Source organism: Pan paniscus, chromosome 21 (assembly GCF_029289425.2).
Source record: "Pan paniscus chromosome 21, NHGRI_mPanPan1-v2.0_pri, whole genome shotgun sequence".
NCBI lineage: Eukaryota > Metazoa > Chordata > Mammalia > Primates > Hominidae > Pan > Pan paniscus.
In genome coordinates, this window is record NC_073270.2 from 52,146,857 (window position 1) to 52,171,744 (window position 24,888).

General features: G+C 41.8%; 1 long non-coding RNA gene across 1 annotated transcript in view; it reads left to right on the forward strand.

Annotated features, from left to right (window-relative positions):
- LOC129394904 (uncharacterized) overlaps positions 1 to 5,273 on the forward strand; it is a 36,158-nt gene extending 30,885 nt beyond the window's left edge. Inside the window, exon 5 of the long non-coding RNA XR_008622293.2 lies at positions 177 to 5,273. This is a non-coding gene — a long non-coding RNA (uncharacterized LOC129394904). The remainder of the gene's footprint in view (positions 1 to 176) is intronic.
- The last annotated feature ends 19,615 nt before the right edge of the window (positions 5,274 to 24,888 follow it).

Below are 24,888 nucleotides of genomic sequence, written 5' to 3' on the forward strand. Positions count from 1 at the left end.
TTATACCGGCACCCAGGGCTGACCGTGGGCGCTGAGCAGAGGCAGAAGGGTACAACTCAGCTGTGCTGTTGGAAGGGATCCGTGGGAGGTGGCATTCGTCACTGCACCTGCGGATCGGAACAAGGCCGGGCACCGCGCCAAGGACTCACTCCTGCTGTCTCTCTTCATGCTCACAGCAGCCGTGTGATGGAGGGAGCACCGTGATCCCTTCGCTGCAGATGAGGAAACTGAGGCTCAGAGAGGGTCCGAGATCTTACAGCTGGTGAGAGGCAGAGCAAGATGCCAACCTATGCCTGTTGGATTCCAAAGTTTATACTTTAATCGTTCGTCTAGCAGATTCTTACAACAATCCTGGGAGGTGTGTATTCAGCTGTCCCTTTGCAGATAAAGAAACTGATACTCAGCAAAGAGACGATGTAGTGACTACCACTTATAGGCCACTGCGCAGTCTGCAAAGCAGTTTTAAATATGTTGTTTCATTTGATCCTCGAAACATCTGGAATTAAAGATGATTTTTGTTAGTCCTATTTTACAGGTGAATAAAGTGAGGCTTGGGGAGGTTGAGGCTTAGCCATAGCTAACATTGCTAAAGCTCTGGCAGGAGTTACTCTTCCTCCTTCTCACTGGCTGGACCCAGCCTTGACCTTGTGATGATGACGATGATGTGCTAGGGGACAGAGCTACAGCACAGGAGGTGCCAAATGCTACCTGCCTACTTGGGACACTCACTTCATACTCTTATGTGAAAGCGAAATGATCTTCTCCGTTCCTTTTATTATTAACTTTGATAGCAGGGAGGGCTGTTTGAGCCAACCCTGCACTCACACAACACTGAGGAAGAAAGGCTTAAATTTTGTACCCTGGGTGCCTCAGTTTGCTTCATCCTAGTCCTGGCTCTGCTTAATAACACATTTATCCAAGGAATGAATCACTCACTTGAGAGCTTTACAAGACTGTGTCATTTTTTTTTCCCCTGATATTGCCAGTGCAGGTTCTTTGATTGCAAGTCTTAGGAATCAATTCTGGCTAACTTTACCCAAAAAAGATTTTATTGGCAGGCTAGTGTTTAACTCACAGAGGTAACAGGAAGCTGGAGAATCAGGCTTAGAAAAGGACAGAAAGTGGAGATGCTTTGAGAGTTTAGGCAGGCAAGTGAATCAATTCCATGTTTTTCTTCCCTTTCTTGACCAGAGTTTTCTTTGATGAGTCAAAGTCCCTGGAGCAAGGGTTCGATTGGCTGAGCTCAGGTAACATGTCCACACTTTAGCTAAGGAGGGCAGGCAACTTGATGGACAGCTCCACCAAGACTGCACAGAAGTGCAGAGTTCCAGATCCCTCTTCCTCCACCTCAGCTGCTCCCAGTGGGCAACTAGGTTCAGGTGCCCTGTTTTCAGGCTGGAATCAAATAGGAGGAGTACCTGCAGCTGAATGTCATGATTACACAAATGCAATTGTGTCTGGCACGTGGGAGAGGATAGTAGAGATTCTGAGCTTTGTAACCTTGCAGACCTTTGTGCTATTTACCAGCTGTTTGTCCCTGGGTAAGTTACTAGATCTCTCTGAGCCTGTCTCCTCATGTGTACAATGGGGAGAATAACAGTACCAGCCTTAATGGATTGTTTTGAGAAATGAGATCACTGTAAATATACAACAGTTAGCAAAATGTCTGCATTTAAGTGCTCAATAAATTGTAAATTATAAAATTTTAAAATTATAGTAGGCCTTCCATAAGTACTTATTGTGTGAGTGAATTATCTACCCCTCTCAGTTCTCTAATCCATTTGACTTTTGTTTGTTTTTTGTTTTTGAGACAGAGTCTCCCTCTGTCACTCGGGCTGGAGCGCAGCAGCATGATCTTGGTTCACTGCAACCTCTGCCTCCCAGTTTCAAGAGATTCTCCTGCCTCAGCCTCCCAAGTAGCTGGGACTACAGGTGTGCACCACCACACCTGGCTAATTTTTGTATTTTTAGTAGAGACGGGGTTTCACCATGTTGGCCAGGCTGGTCTTGAACTCCTGACTTCAAGTGATCTGCCTGCCTCAGCCTCCCAAAGTGCTGGGATTACAGGTATCAGCCACCACACCGGGCAAATATGGCCCATCTTTAGAGTGGTGGGGAGCTTAGAGACAAAATCTTTACCACGGTCTACAAGACCCTAGATGATCTGGCACTTTACTTCTCAGACTTAATCTATTCCTACTCTCGCCCTAACTTACTGTTTGAGTCTTACATACTAATTCCCCATTCTGTGAACACACAGTTTCTTCTCATCTCTGTGCCTTTGCACTTGCTGTTCCCTCTCCTGGAATGCTCTTCCCCCAGCTCATCACATGGCTTCCATCTTCACTTTATTCAGGCCATGCTCTGTTATCTCCTCTTCCAAGTCTTCCCTGACAGCACTGTCTCCTATCATCCAGCCGCTCCACCCTTCTCTTCCCTTAACCTGCTCTAGTCTTCTCCCTAGCACTGCATGTCATATTACTTTGTTTTGTTTTCTGACTTCCCCATTAGTTGTAAGCTCCATGATGGCAGAGATCTTGACTGTCTTGTTCATAGCTGTATCTCTGCTACCTAGAACATATCTATTATAGTACATAATATGGGGTCAATATCTTATTTTGACCATGTAAAATAATGGTTGCATCACTGAGTAAACAAAAATGACCTATGGGTAAATGGAAGGTCTCTATGAACTTGACTTATACTTAAATCTTTCTAAACAGTTACAGATTAATCATGGCCCTTCTCACATAGAATTATTGTCAAATACAATCCCTGCCACCACAACAAAAGGCTTTTTTGTTTTGTTTTTTTTGAGATGGAGTCTTGCTCTGTTGCCTAGGCTGAAGTGCAGTGGCGTGATCTCGGCTCACCACAACTTCCACCCACTAGGTTCAAGTAATTCTCCCGCCTCAGCCTCCCAAGTAGCTGGGATTACAGGTATCTGCTGCCACACCAGGCTAATTTTTTTTTTTTTTTGTATTTTTATTAGAGACGGGGTTTCACCATGTTGGCCAGGTTGGTCTCGAACTCCTGACCTCAAGTGATCTGCCCACCTTGGCCTCCCAAAGTGCTGGGATTACAGGCGTAAGCCACTGTGCCCGTCCCAAAAGGATTTTTACATGGTAGCTCATAAATGCCAAAACCTTCATTTATCTGCTAAAGGAAATAGAACTAGCATTTATCATGGGTTTACTATGTGCCAAGAGTTATACTGGAGGCTGTTATACACATTACCACACTTAAAACTGTCAACTTTCTATGGCAGATTAGTGTGCCCATTTTGCAGATGAGAAAGATTGAAGATTAGAGATGTGAAAAGCTTGCTAAGGCACCTCAGCCTGGCTGGTACTCAGTCAGTCCGACTTTCTGTTTACACCACTCAGTGGAAACAGCATTCCACTGCGCATTTAATTCTTCATTTTTTTCACACTTATTAATCCTGGATATAGATGAGACTATGTATTAAGGTCTTTACATGATTTATCTCATTTGATCCTCATGTTTCTACGAAGCACATACTGCTATCACCTTTATTTTACAAACGAGGAAACTGAGGCACAGAGACTTTAGACATTTGCCCACGGTTACCTGGTTGAGTGGTGAAGCCAGTATTTAAACCCGGCTCTATTTAATTTCAAGGCCTCTGTCTTTTCTGCAATAGCGCGCTGTCTCCGTTAAGACCACTCTCTGCCTCAGATAGAAAGAGAAGAAAAATGGCTAAAAAGGCGAATAAAGTATCATTAAGAAAATTCATGGTGACTTGGTTCTTGAAACGGGAAGCAAAAGGGCAGGAGGCAGCCAGCCAGTCTAGCACCAGCGCTTGCAGGCTAGGGGTTCACATAACTCACAATAACTTAATTTTCGAAGATCGTTCTTCCAGGAACTGGGGGGCGGGGGACGTGGTTATGGTGTATTTGTGTGAGTGGAGCCCAGGAAGGGGCCGGACTCTTGGTGAGCAGTGGCTGTCAGCCCCTGGAAGGCGTGCTCAAGCCGCCTGCGGGAGACCAGCGCCCTCTGCTGGCATCGGAAGCCACCTTCCAACATCAAGCAAGCCGGTTGTATGGGGGGGGGGGGTGTGTGTGTGTGTGTGTGTGTGTGTGTGTGTGTGTGTGTGTGTGTGTGTGTGTGTGTGTGTGTGTGTGTGTGTGTGTGTGTGTGTGTGTGTGTGTGTGTGTGTGTGTGTGTGTGTGTGTGTGTGTGTGTGTGTGTGTGTGTGTGTGTGTGTGTGTGTGTGTGTGTGTGATTGGGGAAGCAATGAGATTTGAAAATTTGTGTGTGTGGGGGGGGGCATTGGGGAAACAATGAGATTTGAAAATTTTCATTTCTTTTTTTTTTTTGAGACAGCGTCTCACTCTGTTGCCCAGGCTGGAGTGCAGCGGCGCGGTCATGGCTCACTGTAGCCTCAACCTCCTGGGCTCAAGCGATCCTCCTGCCTCAGCCTCCCGAGTAGCTGTGACTACAGGCGCGCGCCACCATGCCCGGGTAATTTTAAAGTTTTTTGTAGAGATGGGGGCCTCACTATGTTGCCCAGGCTGGTCTCGAACTCCTGGGCTCAAGTGATCCTCCTGCCTTAGCCTCCCTAAGTTTTGGGATTACAGGCATGAGCCACTGCAGCTGGCTGAGATTTGCAAAATTTCTAATGCACACAGTAAATAAAAATAATAGCTGCCACTTAGCAATATAACATTGGGGTGGGGATCAGGGGCTGTTTAAGGATTTTACATTAATTTATTTACTCCTAAGGACTTTACATACTGCATCTAACTTAACCTTTACCCTGACCCCCTGAATTAGGAATTATTGTTAGGACTTCGATTTTTCACACGAGGAAGCTGACAGAGAGATTAGGTCATTTGCTGTACCGCTATTAAGTGGCAGATCAGAGGCTTGAACAAGTGGACTCTGACCTTCCAGGTCTGTGCCCTGGAAATGACCACGTTGCCCTTCTTTGGGTCTGGAGTGCCCCCTGGCAAGTCTCCTTGTACAGAGCCTCACTCAGAGCAGACACACAGCAAGGGCTCAGTGCTTCTGAAAATGGTAACCAGGCTGGGACTTGGTGGTGAGTTTGCTGCTTTTTGTATTCAAGCTCAGGGAGGCTGTAGACTCACTGGGTGGCTGGCCTTAGAATCCCCTGCATCTGTCTGAACCAGAGACAAGCCCCCAGCCAGTGCTCAGCTTGGCCCTTGGGATCTGCTTGTCCAATAGTAACAACATTACAATAGTACAACATTTTGTTTGGCTACAACAAAGCAGACAGTCCTAATGAACAATGCAAAATATTTAGCACCCAGGGAGGCACCAGTACTGACAGATCAGAACAGACAGCACCCCCCCCGCCCCCCAGGGTCCCAGGAGACAGTCCCTCTGCCTCCCCCACAGTATATCCAAGGCTTTAACCCTTTTACTTACTGGAATGTGGGGCATTGGAGGTGGAAGATGAGGTCAGCGTTGCTGGGGAAGAGTGGTTTGAGGCAGCTACTATTTACCAATGAATATGGAAGAATTTCAATATTTTAACAGTTGGTGTGGCTATGCTGGCTGAATACTGCCAACCTTACTGTGGGTCCTGCGGTAATAGTAGGAACTAACTCATGGGTCTGGTGCAGGGGTTACACAAAGAAAAGCAAGTAAAGTTCCTGCTTCTACTTCAGAGAGGTATTCAGTCAATGAGAGTTGGTCTTAATGGCCTGAACAGATGTGTGTGTGTGTGGGGGGGGCGGTTGTTGGGGTGGGGAGAATGAGCTAGTCTTGCTGACTCCCGACCCTGTCTCACCATCCATTGTGTTCATCCTCTTCAATTGTAGCTGAGTCCTGGAACCCAGAGCCTGGGGCGGGTTTGGGGGTTCCTTAACCGGTGTATGGTCACTTTGCTTCACTAGACACCTCCCTGAGTGTCTACACTCAGTTCTACAGAACTGGCTCAGTTTGTCCAGAGCAGCTGCCCATTTGTTGAAAAGTTGAGGTAGCCATGATAGAGGAAGTGAAGGCCTGGCTGTGGAGGGCTGGCTGCGGGAAGTGACCATGAGACGAGGCTCTGGTTTATCTAGGAAGACCTCTACATATGATCGTCTATCTATTCTTTCCACAAACATCTGTTGAGTGCTCCGTGTCTGCTAGCTAGTGGCTGTATGTTAGTGATCAAAACAAACATGGTCCCTGTCCTCCTGGCATTCACAGTGATACAGGGGAGACAGACAGCATATAAAGAAGCAAACAAACATATCAGTGTGACTATAAACTGTGATAAATGTAATAGGAAAATGGTTAGGCTCACCTCCCTACATTCCAGCAATCAAAGCAGGAGGAGAGCGTAGTCATGGAGGTCCTCCCTGTGGAGGTGATGATTCTATTGAGACCTGGTAGATGAATAGGAGTTTTCCAGGTAAGAAGTGAAAGGTGGGGTGTTCCAGGTAGAAGGAACAGCAAAAAAAAAAAAAAAATGACTTCAACTGGGTGGTTGGATTACAAAAGCAGAGAGAAGAGAAGAGAAGAGAAGAAGAGAAGAGAAGAGAAGAGAAGAGAAGAGAAGAGAAGAGAAGAGAAGAGAAGAGAAGGGTTAAGGAGAAGGCAGGCAGCTACTACTAAGGGCCTTGTTGGCCCTGCTGTGGAGAGGGTTAGTTTTATTCTGTGTATAATAGGAATCCATTGGAAGCTTGCAAACAGGGGAATGACAAAATCTGATTTAAGTTTTGAAAAATATCTAGTTGGTTGCTGTGACCAGATTGTGTTGAGACTAGCTTGTAGAATACAAAGATGGAAGCAAGGAGTCCGAGTGGGATGTGAATATTAAGAAGCCCCCACCCTCATAGGAAAAGACTGATTGTTCTATGGCCTTAGTAATGAGTAAACACCAGAACTGGTCTTAAGCCTAATAGGTTAATGACAACTCATCTCACTGAATCTGCATCTGAAACCAACCAATCAGTGATAGTCTGTGCTTTGAGAATCAGCCAAGCTGCCCCAGATTCACTGCAGTGAGTATGTTTCTCAGGCTGGTGTCACCCCTCTCTCTGCGTGGAAACCAAACTCATCCCCAAACAAATTATTCCCCAAACCTATATAAGATTAACAGTTTGTTTTGCTCATCCAGACTATACCTGACCATTGAAGGGCTCCTGTGCTTAAAGAAGCAAGAAATGCAGCTGGTTGCAGACACTAAGGGGTGGTTTTATCCTCCAGTAGAGGTTACCTTAGGCTGATCAGGCTGCTACAACAAAATACCACAGGCTGGGTGGCTTATAAACAACAAATATTTATTTCTTACAGTTCTAGGGGCTGGGAAGTCCAAGATCAAAGTGTCATCAGATTTGATGTCTAATGAGGGCTGCCTTATTAGTTCACAGATGGCCATCTTCTCACTGTGTCTTCACGTGGCAGAAGGGGAAAGGAGCTCTCTGAAGTCTCTTTTTTTAAGGGCACCAATCCCATTCATGAAGGTTCCACACTCATGACCTAATCACCTTCTAAAAGCTCCACTCTAAATACAATCACATTGGGGATTCGTTTTCAACATATGAATGGGCAGTGGGGTGGAGGGTAGGGGGCACATGAAGCAGTTATTCAGTCTATAGCAGGAGTCTTTACAGTCATCCAGGCTATGGATGGTGGTGGTCTGTTCTCTTGTCACTGCTGAGGATGTCATCCTGGGGTTTATTCTCTGACCCTCCCTGGGCCAGGTGCCTATGGCTGACAAGCCCTTTTCTGAAGGACATTATCTTTCTTTGAAGATTTTATGTCTTTATTTAGGTGTACCGTTGCATCTTGTCTCAGGGGATGTTCTGCCCCCTCAAGGGAATGTGTCATTCGGGGTTGAGTCAGGAGAGAGAAACCACACCAGTTATTTGAACAGACATAAGTCAATATAAAGAATTGTTAACCAGGTATAAAGTTGTTAAGTAGGTCTCTGGAAAGGATCAAAAGAACTCTAAGGTCTCATGGGGGTAGCGACTGCAGAAAGCATCTACCACCTCTAGGGCTGAAAGAAACAAAGAAAAGACATTGAAATTATTAAGACTTAGAATCTGGTCTGCAAGTTTTGAAGAAACTTGCAAACTGGACTCAGCTGGTGTTACAAGAAGACACTGCACCGCTGTTGCCAAGGTGAATAAGTGATGCTCAAAACAATTCCACAAAAAGCAAACAGGAAAGAGCAAAGCTTTTTCCTCTTCTAGACTTGTAGCTCCCTTGAGCACTCCCATTAGCAGAGACTAAGAGAGCTGCTGGTGAAGCAGAAGTGCAGTTTTTCAGAATTCCAGCTCCAGCACCACAGACCAGGGTATGGAAAGGTAGGTTTGGAGCTGAGAGCCAGCAGCTTAATAACTGCAACAGGGGACATTATATTTCTCTGTTTCTATGCCGTTTTTACAAAGCGTTTAATTATCAGAGGTCAGCCTCATTTCTAAAATTTGGGGGACTCATCTCATTGTCACCTCAAGTGCTTCTCTTAAGTTGCTTTCCGTTTGGTTGTGGGAGCAGATGCATGTACAATCAGCTGATTCTTAGCAACATGTGATGCTTTTGGTGAATGAAGGGCCGGAGGAAGTGGCGGAATGTAGGGACATGTGGGGACAGTTCAGCCTGAATGGTTCTAATCCTTAGAAGTGGCACAATGCATTTGTACTAGGCATTGAAGCATGAGTGATGAGTAGAATTCCAACTGAGTTGACAAAAGAGTCACTGTAAGGTCCATTTTACAGAAGAAGAAACTGAGGCCCAGAGAGTTCGTTTCTGGAGTCACAAAGAACCACGTCTGTCCATCCAACTGCTTAGCCTGGAGTCCTAAACCATTGCCCTGTGACCACAGCTTGCAATTTCTTCAGGTTTATCATCCTATAAAACTGGAATAATGATATTTGCCTTTTGGGGTAGTGGTGAGGGTTAACTGGTGTCATATATTAAAAACATAAACCCATTTTGGAAGACAGATGCTGGGCACATTTCCACGCCCACTCACCAGCCTTGCTACTTGTAGTTCAAATTCGTGCCTCAGCAAAGTTATAAATCAGTCCATGTCATAGATCTGAAGGTGGGAGGGGTGGTGGCGTTCTTACATAGTTGAAACCAAGAACATAAAATCCTTGAATGTCATTATCTCAGTGAATGCTAATAATAAGGATAATGATAATAATGGTAATATGCTTCCACTTAATGAATACCTACTATGTATGTGCCAGGTATTTTACATATATTATATCACTTTTGCCTATTCGGCAAATAGGTATTTAGTGTGCAACACATGCCTGGCATTATGTTAACGCTAACTGCCATAATGAAACTGAGTGTAGGTCTTATCATTCCTGTTTAACAGATGATGAGGTTGAGACTCACCCCTCTGGCCTCTTCTCACTTGTACAACAGGGACAATAATAATCCTACCTGCAGGATGCATCAGGGAATACAGTTCATATAGCATATTGCCTGGGACATAGCAGATACTCAATGTATGCTTGTTACTTAATAGATTAGCACTACTATTTCTGCTAGTGCAACCGCTGCTCAGGGTCACAGAGCTAGCAAATGGCCTATCTGACTCCACAGCCTCTGCTCTGTCCCCTCTGTCATGCTCTTTATGCTGCGTCAGTCTTTCTACTATGGCTGCCTTCCCACAAAGGCAGGCCTGGCTTTACTGTAAATTCTGTTGGAAGAAAAGGAGGAGCAGCCAGAGGGCACCAAGTCACAGCAGAAACAGCTGTTTTGAAACAGAGGCAGGTCCCAGGAGTAGCTATTATCATTTTTTTCTCATAAAAGTGATCTACGGATGATTGGGTCAAGATGGCAGATGGGATACCTAACAGCAGCCTCGCCCAACCCCTAAATATCTAGAAATAACAGAAATGTGTGTGTGTGTGTGTGTTCCAAAACCATATGGAAAATCAGGAAGGCATATGTCTCCAGTGGTTTAGAAACTACAAAAGATGAGATTAAAGAGAAGTGAAAAAAGCCTCAAACACACCAAGGCAGTAACTAATGGGTGTCATTCCAAGGGTGGTACATACCTAGAGCAAAGAGGTTGGGGACATAGGGGATTGATTTGGAGCAGTGCAATAGAAGCCGTCAGGCATGGTGACCAGCTCCCTCCCATCCACCCTGCTTTGGCTAAATAGTAAGTTACATAAGTGTCTCCCCACAGATGGCAGCAGTAAGTCTGAATACAAAACTGTGTCCTGGGTGAGCAGGTTGAGAAACAGAGGTCTCCAAGTCCAGAAAACAAATTTATATTCTATCCCTGGAGTTAGACTGTGGTGAACAGATAAAGCACTTTCAGATAGGCTGACAAGAAATTTTAAACTTCAAAATAAAAACATAGCCAAGAGTCACCAGATATTTGGAAAACCCAACACATGAAACAGTAACATCAAAAACAACAAACCAAAGAACTTACACCTGAGGAAACAAAGAGAGCAAATAGAACCAGACTATGGAATAAGTATCATTATATACCTTGGACAAATGGCAGAGCCTACTGTATTCATATTTTAAAAAAATAAAAAATGCATCGAGGTTTTAGAAATTAAAAAAATTATTCTTGAAATAAAAATCTCAATAGATGGGTTGAATAGCAAAATGGATTGAAGAGTATATCAGTGAATCAGAATATCATGCTAAGTAATTCTCCCGGAATGCAGTGCAAAACAATAAATAGATGGGTAGAATGAACAAAATGTTATGAGACATGAATGACAGATGTAAAAGTTCCACTATCTGCTTAATGTGAATTAGAGGAGAGAAGAAAATTAAGGAAGGAGAGTGCCTAAAACAAGGCAAAAATTTAAGACAATTTCTTAGAAATTGGAAATACTCACATTGAGAGGAACCAGTGAATATTTACAGGAAGAATGTAAAAACACTGACATGTAAGTAAATCATGATGAAATTTCAGGACATTAAGGATAAGGAGGAAACTCTGAATGTTTTCAGAGTGAAAAAAAATTAGGCAGGATGGAATAAGAAGAAGATTGACACCAGACTTTACATTTGCAACATAGTAAGTAAGAAAACAGAATAACATGTTTAAAGTTTTCTGGTGAAAATACTTGTGAACTTATGATTCTTGTTAAAGCGAACTAAATATGGCCTGAGAAGGACTCCATACTTGTGGACTAACCATAACCTAACTTAATAGACAAGATTGAAAACCTAGCTTAGGAGTATGCATCTGTAACAGTAGCTGAGTCGTGGCCAATCCCAGCAGCCATACTCCAATCACTCATATGCTGCTCCGTGTTCCAACTGTGTTCAGATAAGTCAAAGCCAACCTGTAACCAATCTAGCTGTTTCTTTTTCTTTCTTTTTTTTTTTGAGACGGAGTCTCGCTCTGTCCCCCAGGCTGGAGTGCCATGGCGCGATCTCGGCTTACTGCAAGCTCCGCCTCCCGGGTTCACGCCATTCTCCTGCCTCAGGCTCCCAGGTAGCTGGGACTACAGGCGCCCACCACCACGCCCAGCTAATTTTTTCTATTTTTTAGTAGAGACGGGGTTTCACCGTGTTAGCCAGGATGGTCTCGATCTCCTGACCTCGTGATCCGCCCGCCTCGGCCTCCCAAAGTGTTGGGATTACAGGCGTGAGCCACAGCGCCCGGCCTGTTTCTTTACCTCACTTTCAATTTCTGTGTGTCACTTTCCTTTTTTTGTCTATAAATTTGTCCTGATTATGAGGCATCCCTGAAGTCTCTCTGAATCTACTGCAGTTCTGGAGGCTCCCCGACTTGTGAATTGTTTTTTCTTCTTGCTCAATTAAACTCCATTAAGTTCAATTTGAAGTGTTCTTTTAACATTCTTTAACCAGCCAAACTGCAAGTGAATGTGAGGACATCATAAAGACATTTTAAGGCACACAAACAGATTCAAAAAGTTTATAATTCACTGTCCACATAGAGTAACCTTTCTCAACAGGGTACCACTGGCATTTGGGGTGGAACAATTCTTCATTGTGTAAGACTGATCCACACATTGCAGGTTACTTAGTGTCCTTGACCATCATCCATTAAATGCCAGTAGCATTTCTCCTCCCCGTGACAATACACAGCAGCCCCACATTTGGAGGGGGTGCTGTATCACCTCTGGTTGAGAAACCGTGGTGTAGAAAATATATTCAAAGAGAAAATAAATCTAGGAAGAAAAAAAGGGATATAAGAAGCACAGGTGAGCAAGAAAATCAGTAAAGTTTACTTTTAAGTCTAAATAAATTATAACAATAAACCTATAATAATAAACTAAAATCTGAGATAACTCAGGATGGAGAGTTATGAAGTCTGGAAAGGAGGTAAGAGAGAGAAGTAAAAGCATGCTAGGAGCCTCATTTTATTTATACTATTAGCTCTGGATGTCAATTAATAATATGTGCAACTATGTATATAAAAATACAAAGATACAGAAACTAAACATATACTTTTCAAGTCATTAGAAGAAAAGTTAGTTGGGAACAAGTAAAATGCTAGCAGCTAACCAAAGATCAGGGATGAAAAAGAAACACAAAAACAGCATATAAAATAGAAAGCACAAGGTAAATTGGTAGAAAATGTGCAAATATATCAGTAACCATAATAAATATGACTATATCAAAATCGCTGCTAAAAGACAGTGACTTTCGAATTGAGTTTAAAAAGAGTCAAACCGTGTGTTGTTGTATAAGAGACAGTAAAACACAGTAATATAGAAAGGTTGAAAATAAAGAGTTGGAAAAGGTAACTGGGAAAATGCCAGGAAAAGGAAAGCAAGTGGTACAAGCAATCTTATCATTTGACAAAACGGATTTTAAGAAAAAATAATCATTGTTACTCAAAAAGACAAAAAATAATATTTCATAGTGATAAAATACTCAATCTACTAATCAGTTTAGCCTTATGCTTGTGTGTGCCTAGTAACATAGGATTGAAATTTGTAATACAAAAACAGAATTATAAGAGAAAACAAATCCATGACTTCGTGGGAAACTTTACCTTTAGAAATCTATAGAACAAGTAGTCAAAAATCAAGTAAGAAACAAAGATCTAGTACCATGATCCACAAGGTTTTATTATTAATATTATTACTATTTATTTATTTATTACTATTTTATTTACTATTTTATTTTATTTATTACTATTGTTCTATCACCCGAGCTGGAGTGCAGTGGTGCCATCTCAGCTCACTGCAGCCTCAACTTCCCAGGCTCCAGCAGTCCTCTCATCTCAGCCTCCCAAGTAGCTGGGACCACAAGTGCACACCACCATGCCCGGCTAATTTTTGTATTTTTGGTAGAAATGGGGTTTCACCATGTTGCCTAGGCTGGTCTCAAACTCCTGAACTCAAGCGATTTACCCACCTCGGCCTCCCAAAGAGCTGAAATCACAGACATGAGCCACTGCACCCAGCCCACCAAGTTTAATCAAATAAATTTATATAGAGATAAATGTTTGCCTTTTTCAAACACACATGATAACTTTATAAAAATTGTCCTGACTTGAAATAATAGCTTTTTTTCCTTTTAACCTTTTATTTCTTCTTTTCTGTCCAATGATGCTGCCTGCTTCTCCTCTTCCCAGGTAACATTGCTAGCAGAGTGACTGTATCCATCTATATCTTTCTTCATGCTCATAAAATCGTATCTAAATATATACATATATATGTAGATTTCTCTTCCTATAGCTTACAAAAATAGAACCACAGTTTATAAATTTCTCTGCATCTTTCAGAAATGGAAGATGGAAGTGCTCGCCAGTCAGTAGACAGAGGTTTCAGTTATTCTTGTTAAATGGCTGCATTATGTCATGATATAAATGTACTGCAATTTACTCAATAATTCTACTGTCTATGGGCATTCACATTGCTTTCAGGTTTTTTCCCCCCGTTGCAATCATGATCACTGTTGATGTGAACATCCATAGACACATATATTCTGGTGTTTTTATTTCTATGGGAAGAATTCCCATGCGTGGGGTTGCCGGGTGAAAGAATGTGTGGAGTTGTTTTCTTTTGATATACGTTGCCAGATTGCTCTCCAACAAGGTCACAGCTGCTGGCGATGTGGTGAAGAGTGTCCCTTTCCAGCCTGTAGTAGGTGTTATCATGTTCCCAATTTGCTAGTCTGATGTGAGTAAAGTGATAACTCATTGTTGTGTAATTTACATTTCCTTAACTCTTAGGGAGACCGAACATCTTTTTACATTTATTCGACATTTGGACCTGTTCTTCTGGGAATTGTCTAGGATAGCTTTTGATCATTTTTATGCTGATACCATTTTTATTCTGATACGCACATAGGTATTAACCCTTTATCTGCCATCTGATTTGCAAATAAATGGAAAGATCTCATCAAGTACTAGGTTGATGTAATGTCACATGTTTTCTTCTAAAATGGTTTCAGTTTTTTAGATTTAAGTCTTTAATTCATCTGGAGCTCATTTCTGTCTAAATGACATAAAATAAAGTCCCAATTTTATTTCTTTTGTCTCTGCAATGTCCAATACAGTAGCCATAGCCACTTGCGGCTATTGAGCACTTGAAATATTACTCTTCAGAACTGGAATGGGCTGTAAGTCTAAAATATACACTGATTTCCAAGACTCAGTATGGAAAACAAAGACTGTAAAATGTCTAATTTATAACTTTTATATTGATCATATGTTGAAATGTGAATGTTTTGGATGCATTAGAATAAATAAAATATTTATGTAAATTAACTGTATATTTCTTTTTACTTCTTAATGTGGCTACTAGAAAAATTTTAGGCCAGGCATGGTGCCTCACGCCTGTAATCTCAGCACTTTGGGAGGCTGAGGTGGGAGGATTGCTTGAGCCCAGGAGTTTGAGACAAGCCTGGACAACACAGTGAGATCCAATCTTTAAAAAATTTTTTTAAAAAATTAACCAGGCATGGCGATGTATGCCAGTGGTCCCACCTACATGGGAGGCTGAGGCAGGAAGATCGCTTGATGCTGGGAGGTTGAGGCTGCAGTGAGCCATGTTAGAGACACAGCACTCCAGCTTGGGTGACAGAACAAGACCCTGTCTCAAAAAAAAAAAAAAAAAAGACATTTTAATTACATGCGTAGCTTACATTATATTTCTATTGGACAGCTCTATTTCAGATGATCAGTTGCGCCAGAGCTATTTCTTAAACATTTTTGCTCTCTTTCACTTATCTTTTATCTGCCTCATGAGGGATATATCTATTTTATGTCTCATAGTAGACATCTGTCTTATTCATCACTTGCCATCATCTTTGAATAGCCCTTTTCTGTTGGGAGAAATTCACAATCATGAGTTTCACCTCTCCAGGGTAGGAGTTAGACCTCAAATTCCCAATCTCTCTCACAGTTAAGATATGCATATTTGACGTTTGTAGAATGAATTGGAAGTCAGTTACATGAGGGATCAAGTTCTGCATGGAGTTTTTATTTCCATAGGCGCAGGTGGCACATGCAACCAGCTTTGATGGTGGCGGTTCCAGAAGAGGTTGCGAGGTCAAGGCCCTGCCTTTGGTGGGTGGTGACAGCAGTGGCAGTTTCTTTATCAGGCCAGCACTGGGTATACTTTGGGCATTGCTTAACCTTGAATCTGACTTTTCAGCCCTCCCGATAATACTGTGAGCTACTTGGCCAGGCGTGATGGCTCACTCCTATAATCCCAGCATTTTGGGAGGCTGAGGTGGGCGGATCACTTGAGGTCAGGAGTTTGAGACCAGCCTGACCAACATGGTGAAGCCCACAAAAATTGGTCAGGCATGGTGATGTGTGCCTGTAGTCCCAGCTACTCGGGTGGCTGAAGCAGGAGAATCGCTTGAACCTGGGAGGCAGAGGCTTGCAGTGAGCTGAAATCACGCCACTCTCCTCCAACCCGGGCAATAGAGTGATACTCCTTCTCAAAAAAAAAAAAAAAATACTATGAGCTACTCAATATCTTTTTAATAAATTTGCTTTCTGCTTAATCATCCAAATCAGCTTCTGTTGCTTGCAATATAGAATCCTGACTGATATACTGGGATTTTTTTTCCTTAAAGACATAGATTTTGGATTTATTTTTTCCTGGTATTTCCCCTTACTATTTCTAAAGTATTATCTTCCATCTTAATGAGTTTCCCCTTCCCCCAGCTAATTTTCTTGTCCTTTTTCTATTTCTCAAGAATATTGTTTTAGCCTGGATTCTCTAGAAAACAGAACCTTTGGCAAGTTTGTATGCTAACACCTCACTGGGGAGTGCAACCTCAGAGAAACCAGATTGAGGGAAAAACGAGGCAAGAAGGAGAAATGCAAAGATAAGAGGCATTACTGAGAGGACCCGAGTTTTGTAATTAATGAAGCTAACTGCTTGGACTCACAGTACCTCTTCAGATCTTCAGAGAAGTTGTATGAACTACCCTGTCTTGGAACATCCTCAGGAGGAGTAAGTGAGTAGAATTTAACCATGGCTCCTTCCTGTCTCTTGTCTCATCCCCTGTGGCTCAAAGTCTCCCCCACAGGGCATTAACCCTCCAGCACGTTCAGGCTGTATTACCTGGTCTCTCCAGACAGCAGCCGGGGAAGCCAGAGCCTTCCAGACCAATCTAGCTAGTGCAGGTAGTAGCTTGTCTCTCCTTTTCTGACAGTGCCACTGTGGGGATTCTCCATCTATAGTGTAGTCAATGGCAGAGGCATTGACCTCGTTCCATGACCAGGGACTAGCTTGCTGTCCCCTGTAGCTCTCTTCTATCTAGGATTGAAGGCAAGGGGTTTAGGCCTGAGGTTGGTGAGTATAGGGCTTAGGGAGAAGATATCACAGAGAGATCTACGGCAGTGCATACCAAGTCTGGTACATTCCACTTTGCACCATTCAGACCTACTTTCACCCTCTTATAATATCTGGAGCACATATAAGAACGATGCCTTCATTTCATCTCCTAGGGGAGAGATGCAAGTCAGTCCTCCAAGGTGGTGACTTGTTGCAGCTTCTGGCAATTTTAGAGGGTTGGCAAACCAAGTACAGTTTTTGCTGCTGTAACCTGTTCCAGGATAGTAATTCCAATTCATTGTCTTCCTCCTCTGCTACCTATTCTGGATTTCCCTCCCTCTTGGCTATTATGCAACTGAAATGGGTTGCTTCCTGGTGGAGTGACTCAGACCTTCCTCCTCAAGGGATCTGAGGGATCTGAGCCCTTGCTCTTGTCTAACTGTAGTTGCTGCAAGGAATTTAGGACTGTCCTTTGCATGGAAGTCCTAAGAGATGCCCAGGGATTCCCTGGATTCTCATTGTGTAGCAGTTACCCCAGCTCCTCATGTTACAGAGTGGATTATCTCAGCAGGTAAAACCATTCTTTCTTTATCTGCTAGTCAACTGGCATGAATGACCAAAATGGCCCCAAATGGCCAGCTGGTTTGAGAGGCTAATCTTACTTCCAGTCCTTTGCTCCTGGGGATATCACACTGTATATTGGCCATTAATTCAGTGTATGTACCATATTCTGGAGGAAAGCACCTCATCCCCAGAAGGTGTCGTCTCCAAGCTGGTACCTTAACTAAACCTTGGAGAGGCCATTTCTGTCAGTCTGATTGCTTTTGGGTGATGATGTATAGCCTTGCTACTTAAAGTTTGTGTGTGTGTGTGTGTGTGTGTGTGTGTGTGTGTGTGTGTGTGTGTAGGGGACCAGTAGCAGCAGAAGAACCTGGGAGCATTTTAGAAGTGCAAATTCTCAGCCAGCTGTGGTGGCTTACACCTGTAATCCCAGCACTTTGCAGGCGAAGGCAGGAAGATCGCTTGAGCTCAGAGTTCAAGACCAGCCTGCACAACATAGTGAGGCCCTGCCTCTACAAAGACAAAAAAATTAGCCAGGCTCAGTGGTGTGCATCTGCAGTGAGCTGAGCTATTATTCTAACAGTGCAGTCTATCCCGGGTGACAGAGCAAGACCCTGTCTTAAAAAAAATTGCAAATTCTCAGGCTCCCCTCCAGACCTACTGAAGCAGAATCTGCATTTTAACAAGATTCCTAGGTGATCTGTAGGCACATTAAAGTTTGATACCTGGTTTACATGGTAAGACCTATGTGATGTTCACTGAAGCAGGGCAATGGTTGATGTCAGAGGAGGAAGCGTGGGGTACAGGGTTGCTATGGATCTGTAGCAATACATAAACTGAGTCATATACAAGTATTAAGTTCATTTATTGACAAAGTTACTTAAGCCTATACAACTTCCATTGACTGCAGCTTTTTCTGTCTTCCATTAGCTTTTGAATGACGAGGTCTCCTTTCCATTGTTTTCCAGATAATTTGTAATTTTATTTTTTATTTCCTTTGATCCAACGGTTACCTAACACTGTATTTCTTACACTTAATTTCCGAATCAGTAGCATATTTTGGTAATATTTTAAATTATTTACTTCTATTTTTATTGGATGATGAATGGAAAAGATAGCCTATAAAATACCTAATTTATTTAATTTTTCAAGATTTTCCTTATGACCCAATAGGAGATAAATTTTGGTAAATACTCCATGTATGCATAAAAATCTATATTCAGTAGTTGAAGAAATACTTATTTGAGTTTGCTGATTCTATTTTTAATCCTTCTACGCATCCATTTTTCCTATTAGAGCTACTGACTTTGAAACAGACATGTTGAAGTCTCCCATCAAAATTGTATTTTTATGAGGCTCTCTTTATATTTCTAATACTTTTTTGCTTTCTATATTTATTTGCTATGTCGTTTGGTGCATAAAGTTTTATGCTCATTAAATCCTCTTCTTAAATTTTGTAGTAATAATATCCCTCTTTATCCAGTTTGGAATTTTATTCTTAAAATCCAACCCATGTGATGTGGATATTGCTACTCAAACTTTTTGTTTGTTTCCAGATCAAAACTAATTTTTGGATCCTGAACACACTGAGCAAGAATAACCGTTGTGGCCTTGAGACCAGCTGCACTGGCTGGGTTGGTAGTGTCTCCCTCTAACCCTCCTTTTAAGTTTCTCCCAGGAAAGATGCCCACGGGAATCCTGGAGTTGTAGCTCCTGGCACCTAAGTGAAAAAGTGGCTCTGTGTGGCAAACGGGCAGACTGTAGTGGACACTTGGTGTACTGCCCAGATTCCCCCTCAAGAGTGAAGGACTTATTTCTATAGCTGCTGGCAGTGTTGCCAGCAAATAGCCATCAGATATCAGCTCTTTTCTGGAAGTGCCTGGGTTGAAGAGTCCAGGCTTACCCAAGGTCACGCCCTCTCCCAAGGCAGTTCATGCCTTATTACTGGTGGACATGAAGGCACAAAGCCCCAGCTCCCCTCACTCCAACTTGGGACAACCCTGAAGTGCCATTACAGCTTCAAAGCTCCTCAAGGAGATGACTGTTGCTTTTATTGAATCTGTATCACAGTCCACTTCCTCACTTTGCCTGATCCTTCTTCCTTCCAAGATGTTGATCCCAAGAGCTCTCCTTAATAAACTTCCTGCATGCACATCTCTGAGTCTTCCTTCTACGGAGGCCAGTTTATGACAATTGGAGGTTGTCCTTATTCTTAGGGGATGTATACTTAAGAGTGAAGAGTCATAACATGGGTAACTTATTTTCAAATTATTCTGGAAAAATGTGTATGCATATATGTATAAAAAGGAGACAGAGATAAAGCAAGTGTGGTAACATCTTAACAACTGGTGAATCTGGATGATTCATATACGGATGTTTATTGTAGCATTCTTCTGCCTTTTCTGAGGATTTGACATTTACAAAATATCAAGGTGAAAACAAAATCCCTTTCCTCTATTTTTAATAGGTGTTTCAGTGGGAACAAAATTAGGCTTGTATATTCAATCTGTATCTTTACCTGGGACCTCTTCATTATTTTTAAACCTTTGTTTTGTTTTTCTAATACAATTATTTAAATCTGTACAGGCATACCTTGTTTTATTGCACTTTCCAGCTATTGTGTTTTTATAAATTGAAGAATTGTGGCAACACTGCATAGAGCAACTCCACCATTTTTTTCTAACACCATGTCCTCACTTCATGTCTCTGTGTCACATTTTGGTAGTTCTCACAATATTTCAAACTTTTTCACGACGATTGTATCTGTTACGGTGATTTGTGATCAGTAATCTCTGGTGTTACTATTTTAATTGTTTTGGGGTACGAATGTGCCCATATGACAGTGAACTTGATCCATAAATATTATAGGTGCTCTGAATGCTCCACTTACCAGCCATTCCCTTATCTCTATACTTCTCCTTGGGCCTCCCTATTCCCTGAGACACAGAATATTGAAATTAGGCCAATTAATGACTCTACAATGGCTTCTGTGTGTTCAAGTGAAAGGAAGTGTTGCACATATCTCATTTTAAATCAAAGGCTAGAAATGATCCCCACAAGCACAAGTAACTAAAGCAAAAATGGACAAATGGGTCACATTAAGTTAAAAAGCTTCTGCCCAGTGAAAGAAACAACAACATGAAAAGACAACCCACAGAATGGATGAAAATACTTGCAAACTATCCACATGACAAGGGATCAATAACCAAAATATATAAGGAGCTCAAACAACTCTATAGGAACAAAATCTAATAATCTAATTTAAAAATGGGCAAAAGATCTGATGAATAGACATTTTTCAAAAGAGGACATACAAATGAGAAACAGGTGTACGAAAAGGTGCTCAACATCACTGATCATCACATAAATGCAAGTCAAAACTATAATGAAGCATCATCTCACCCCAGTTAAAATGGTATTTATCCAAAAGACAGACAATAACAAGTGCTGGTGAGGATGTGGAAACAGGAGAACCCTCATACACTGTTGGTGGGAACGTAAATTAGTACAATCACTATCAAGAACAATTCAGAGGTTCCTAAAAAAAACTAAAAATAGAGCTACCATATGATCCAGCAATCCCACTGCCAGGTATATACACAAAAAAATGGAAATCAGTGTATTGAAGAGATATCTGCATTCCCATGTTTATTGAACCACTATTCACAATAGCCAAGATTTAGAAACAACCTAAGTGTCCATCAACGATGAATTGATAAAGAAAACGTGGTTGATTTATACAATGGAGTACTATTCAGTCATAAGAATGAACGAGATCCTGTCATTTGCAATGACGTAGATGGAACTGGCAGTCAGTGCATTAAGTGAAATAGGCCAGGAGCAGAAAGACAAACTTGGCATGTTCTCACTTATTTGTGGGAGCTAAAAATTAAAAGAATTGAACTCATGGAGATAGAGAGTCAAATGATGGTTACCAGAGGCTGGGAAGGGTAATTGGGAGAGGGGTAGGGGAGTGAGGATGGTTAATGGGTCCAAAAAAATAGAAAGAATGAGTAACACCTAATATTTGACAGCATAACAGGGTGATGACAGTCAATAATAATTTAATTATACATTTAAAAGCAACAAAGAGTACAATTGGATTGTTTGTAACACAAAGGAAAAATGCTTGAGGTGATGGATACCTAGTTTATCCTGATGTGATTATTACACATTGTATGCTAGTATCAAAATATCTTATGTAGCCCATAAATATACATAACTACTATGTCTCCACAAAAATTAAAAATTAAAATTAAAAAAAGAGAAATGATTAAGCTTAGTGAGGGAGGCATGTTGTAAGCCAAGAAAGGTCAAAAGCTAGGCATCTTGCACCAAACAGCCAAGTGGTGAATGCAAAGAAAAACTTCTTGAAGGAAATTAAAAGTGCTAATTCAGAACACATGAATGATAAGAAAACAAAAGAGGCTTATTGCTGATACAGAGAAAGTTTGAGTGGTCTGGATAGAAGATCAAACCAGCTGCAACATTCCCATAAACCGAAACCGAATCCAGAGCAAGCCCCTAACTCTCTTCAATTCTGTGAAGACAGAGAGGTGAAGAAGCTGCAGAAGAAAAGTTTGAAGTTATCAGAGGTTGGTTTATGAGGGTTAAGGAAAGAAGCCATCTCTATAGCATAAAAATGCAAAGTGAAGCAGCAAGTGCTGATGGAGAAGCTGCAGCAAGTTCTCCAGAAGATCTAGCTAAGATCATTGATGAAGGTGGCTACACTAAAAAACAGATCTTCGATGTAGACAAAACAGCCTTCTATTGGGAGATGATGCCATTAAGGACTTTCACAGATAGAGAGAAGTCAATGCTTGGCTTCAAAGCTTCAAATGATAGGCTGACTCTCTTGTTAGGAGCTAAGGTAGTTGGTGACTTTAAGTTGAAGCCAATGCATATTTCCCATTTCTCAAGTCTTAGAGCCCCTTAGAATTATGTTACATCTCTTTGGCCTGTGCTCCATAAATGTAACAACAAAGCCTGGATGACAGCACATCTGCTTATAGCAAGGTTTACTGATTATTTTAAGCCCACTGTTGAGAACTCTGCTCAGAATAAAAAAGATTCCTTTCAAAATATTACTGCTCATCGACAAAACACCAGGTCACCCAGAAACTCTGATGAAGATGTACAAGGAGACAAATGTTGTTCCTATCCCTGCTAACACAGTATCCATTCTGTAGCCCATGGATCAAAGAGTAACTTTGACTTTCAAGTCTTATTATTTAAGAAATACATTTTGTAAGGCTATAGCTGCCATAAATAGTAATTCCTCTGATAGGTCTGGGAAAAATACATTGAAAACCTCCTAGAAAGAACTTACTATTCTAGATTACATCAAGAATGCTTGTGATTCAGGAGAAGAGGTCAAAATATCAACATTAATAATAATTTAGAAGAAGTTGATTCCAACTTTTATGGATAACTTTGAGAGACTCAAGGCTTCGGTGGAGGAAGTAAATGCAGATGTGATAGAAATAGCAAGACAACTAGAATTAGAAGTGGAGCCTGAAGGTGTGCCTGAACTGCTGCAGTCTCATGAGAAAACTTTAATGAGTGTGGAGTTACTTTTTATGAATGCTCAAAGAAAGCAATTTATTGAGATGGCAACTACTTCTGGTGAAGAGTCTATGAACATCGTTAAAATGACAACAAAGGATTTAGAATATTACATAAATTTAGTCGATAAAGCAACGGCAGGGTTTGAGAGGACTGACTCCAATTTTGAACGTTCTACTGTGGGAGAAATGCTATCAAACAGCATCACATGCTACAAAGAAAGCTTTCATGAAAGGAAGAGTTGATTGATGCAGCCAACTTCATTGTTGTTTTAAGAAACTGCCACAGTCACCCCGAACTTCAGCAAACTACCACTCAGATCAGTCAGTAGCCATCAACACTGAGGTAAGACCCTCCCACCAGCAAAAAGATTACGACTCACTGAAAGCTCAGATGATCATCAATATTTTTTAGCAATAAAGTATTTTAAAATTAAGGCATGTACATTTATAGACATAATGCTATTGCCCACTTAACTGATGACAGTATAGAGGAAACATAACTTTTATATGCACTGGGAAACCAAAAAATTCATATGACTCACTTAATTGCAATATTAGCTTTATTGTGGTGGTCTGATACTGAAGTTGCATTATCTCTGAGATATGCCTGTATATCTTCCTTTGAATGCTTCTTCGGTCATAGTTCACAGATTTTTTATTTTTTGTGCCCTCATTGTTATTCATTAGAAATAATTTATAATTTCTACTTTAATTTCTCTTTTGAACCCAATAGATAGTTAAAAGAGTAGGTTTTGAATATTCATGTCTATAGGGGTTTTGTTGGTAATGAGGTTTTTGTTTGTTTGGCTATTCTTTGGCGATTTCTAGTTTTATTGCATTGTGGTCTGTGAACATATTTCTGCCATTTAGAATATAGTGGAATTTCCTCTGAGAATTCTGTGGAGATGGTTGTTGAATACATCTGTGCTGCCTTCATCCTTCAATTTAAAACCGGCTACTGAGCCTTTTGTGAGCCAAGCAGCTTCTGGGGTGTAGAGATCTAGTGCATCTCTGGGGTCCAGAAGAAGGGAGTTGGCAGAGCAAGTTTCTGCTTCTGAGCCCCACGACAGTCCGGGGACTGGAGGTGCAGAGCCCAGGAGTAATGGTCAGAAGAAAAGTGAAATCGGGAACACTTGACCTACGGAAATCCAAGGACCTCCCAAGGGAGAGGCTGCAGCTGCCCCCGTGAGCACTCTATGGTCTCATTGTTCCAGCTCATACAAAGCTGTGGGGGAAAACAAAAGTGCTAAATCCTCTCCTCAACTGGGAAAATGCCAGCCTTTGCAGCTGAAGAGACTAGCGGGCAGAGGGAGACCTTTTGGGACCAACCACTTGCCAGCGGACCCAGCAAGTCAAAGACTGTTGCAACATCCATTACTCGAGAGACTGGCCTTGCTCTAGATCCCCAGCAGCTGAACATGGGCCCCAGTGGGTCAGCAAAGGAAAATACCAACCCATCCTGGGGGACCCAGAAGTGAGAAAGTGAAAGAACCAGCATATTGCAGAGAACAACAGCTACAAACCTTCTGGGGGAGAGAGAGGACAGCCTGAACCAAAAACAATGATGACAACAACACGTAAGGAACCACAAATACAGTGTGCATAAACGCACGCATACACACACGCATGCACACACACACACATGCATGCACAACACGCGCACATACATGCATGCACACATGCGCACACACATGCACGCACACATACACATGCACACATGCACACACATGCATGCAACACGCACACACGCATGCACACACCCACATGCACACCCACATGCACACACATGCATGCACACATGCACACACATGCATGCACACGCACACACGCATGCACACACACACGCACACACACACATGCACACACACACATGTTCTGGATCTAAAGAATCTCATTTTCAGACTAAAAATTTCAAGAGATGAATCAAAGGATTGCAGAGTCACTGTTGAAACCTGACCTAGAATGCCAAATGGAGAAATGAAACAAAACACAAATCAAAAATGCAAAGAGAGGAAAATTATGAGGTGAAATAAACAGTTTGAGGAAATGATGCAGGCAATCAAATACTTGCA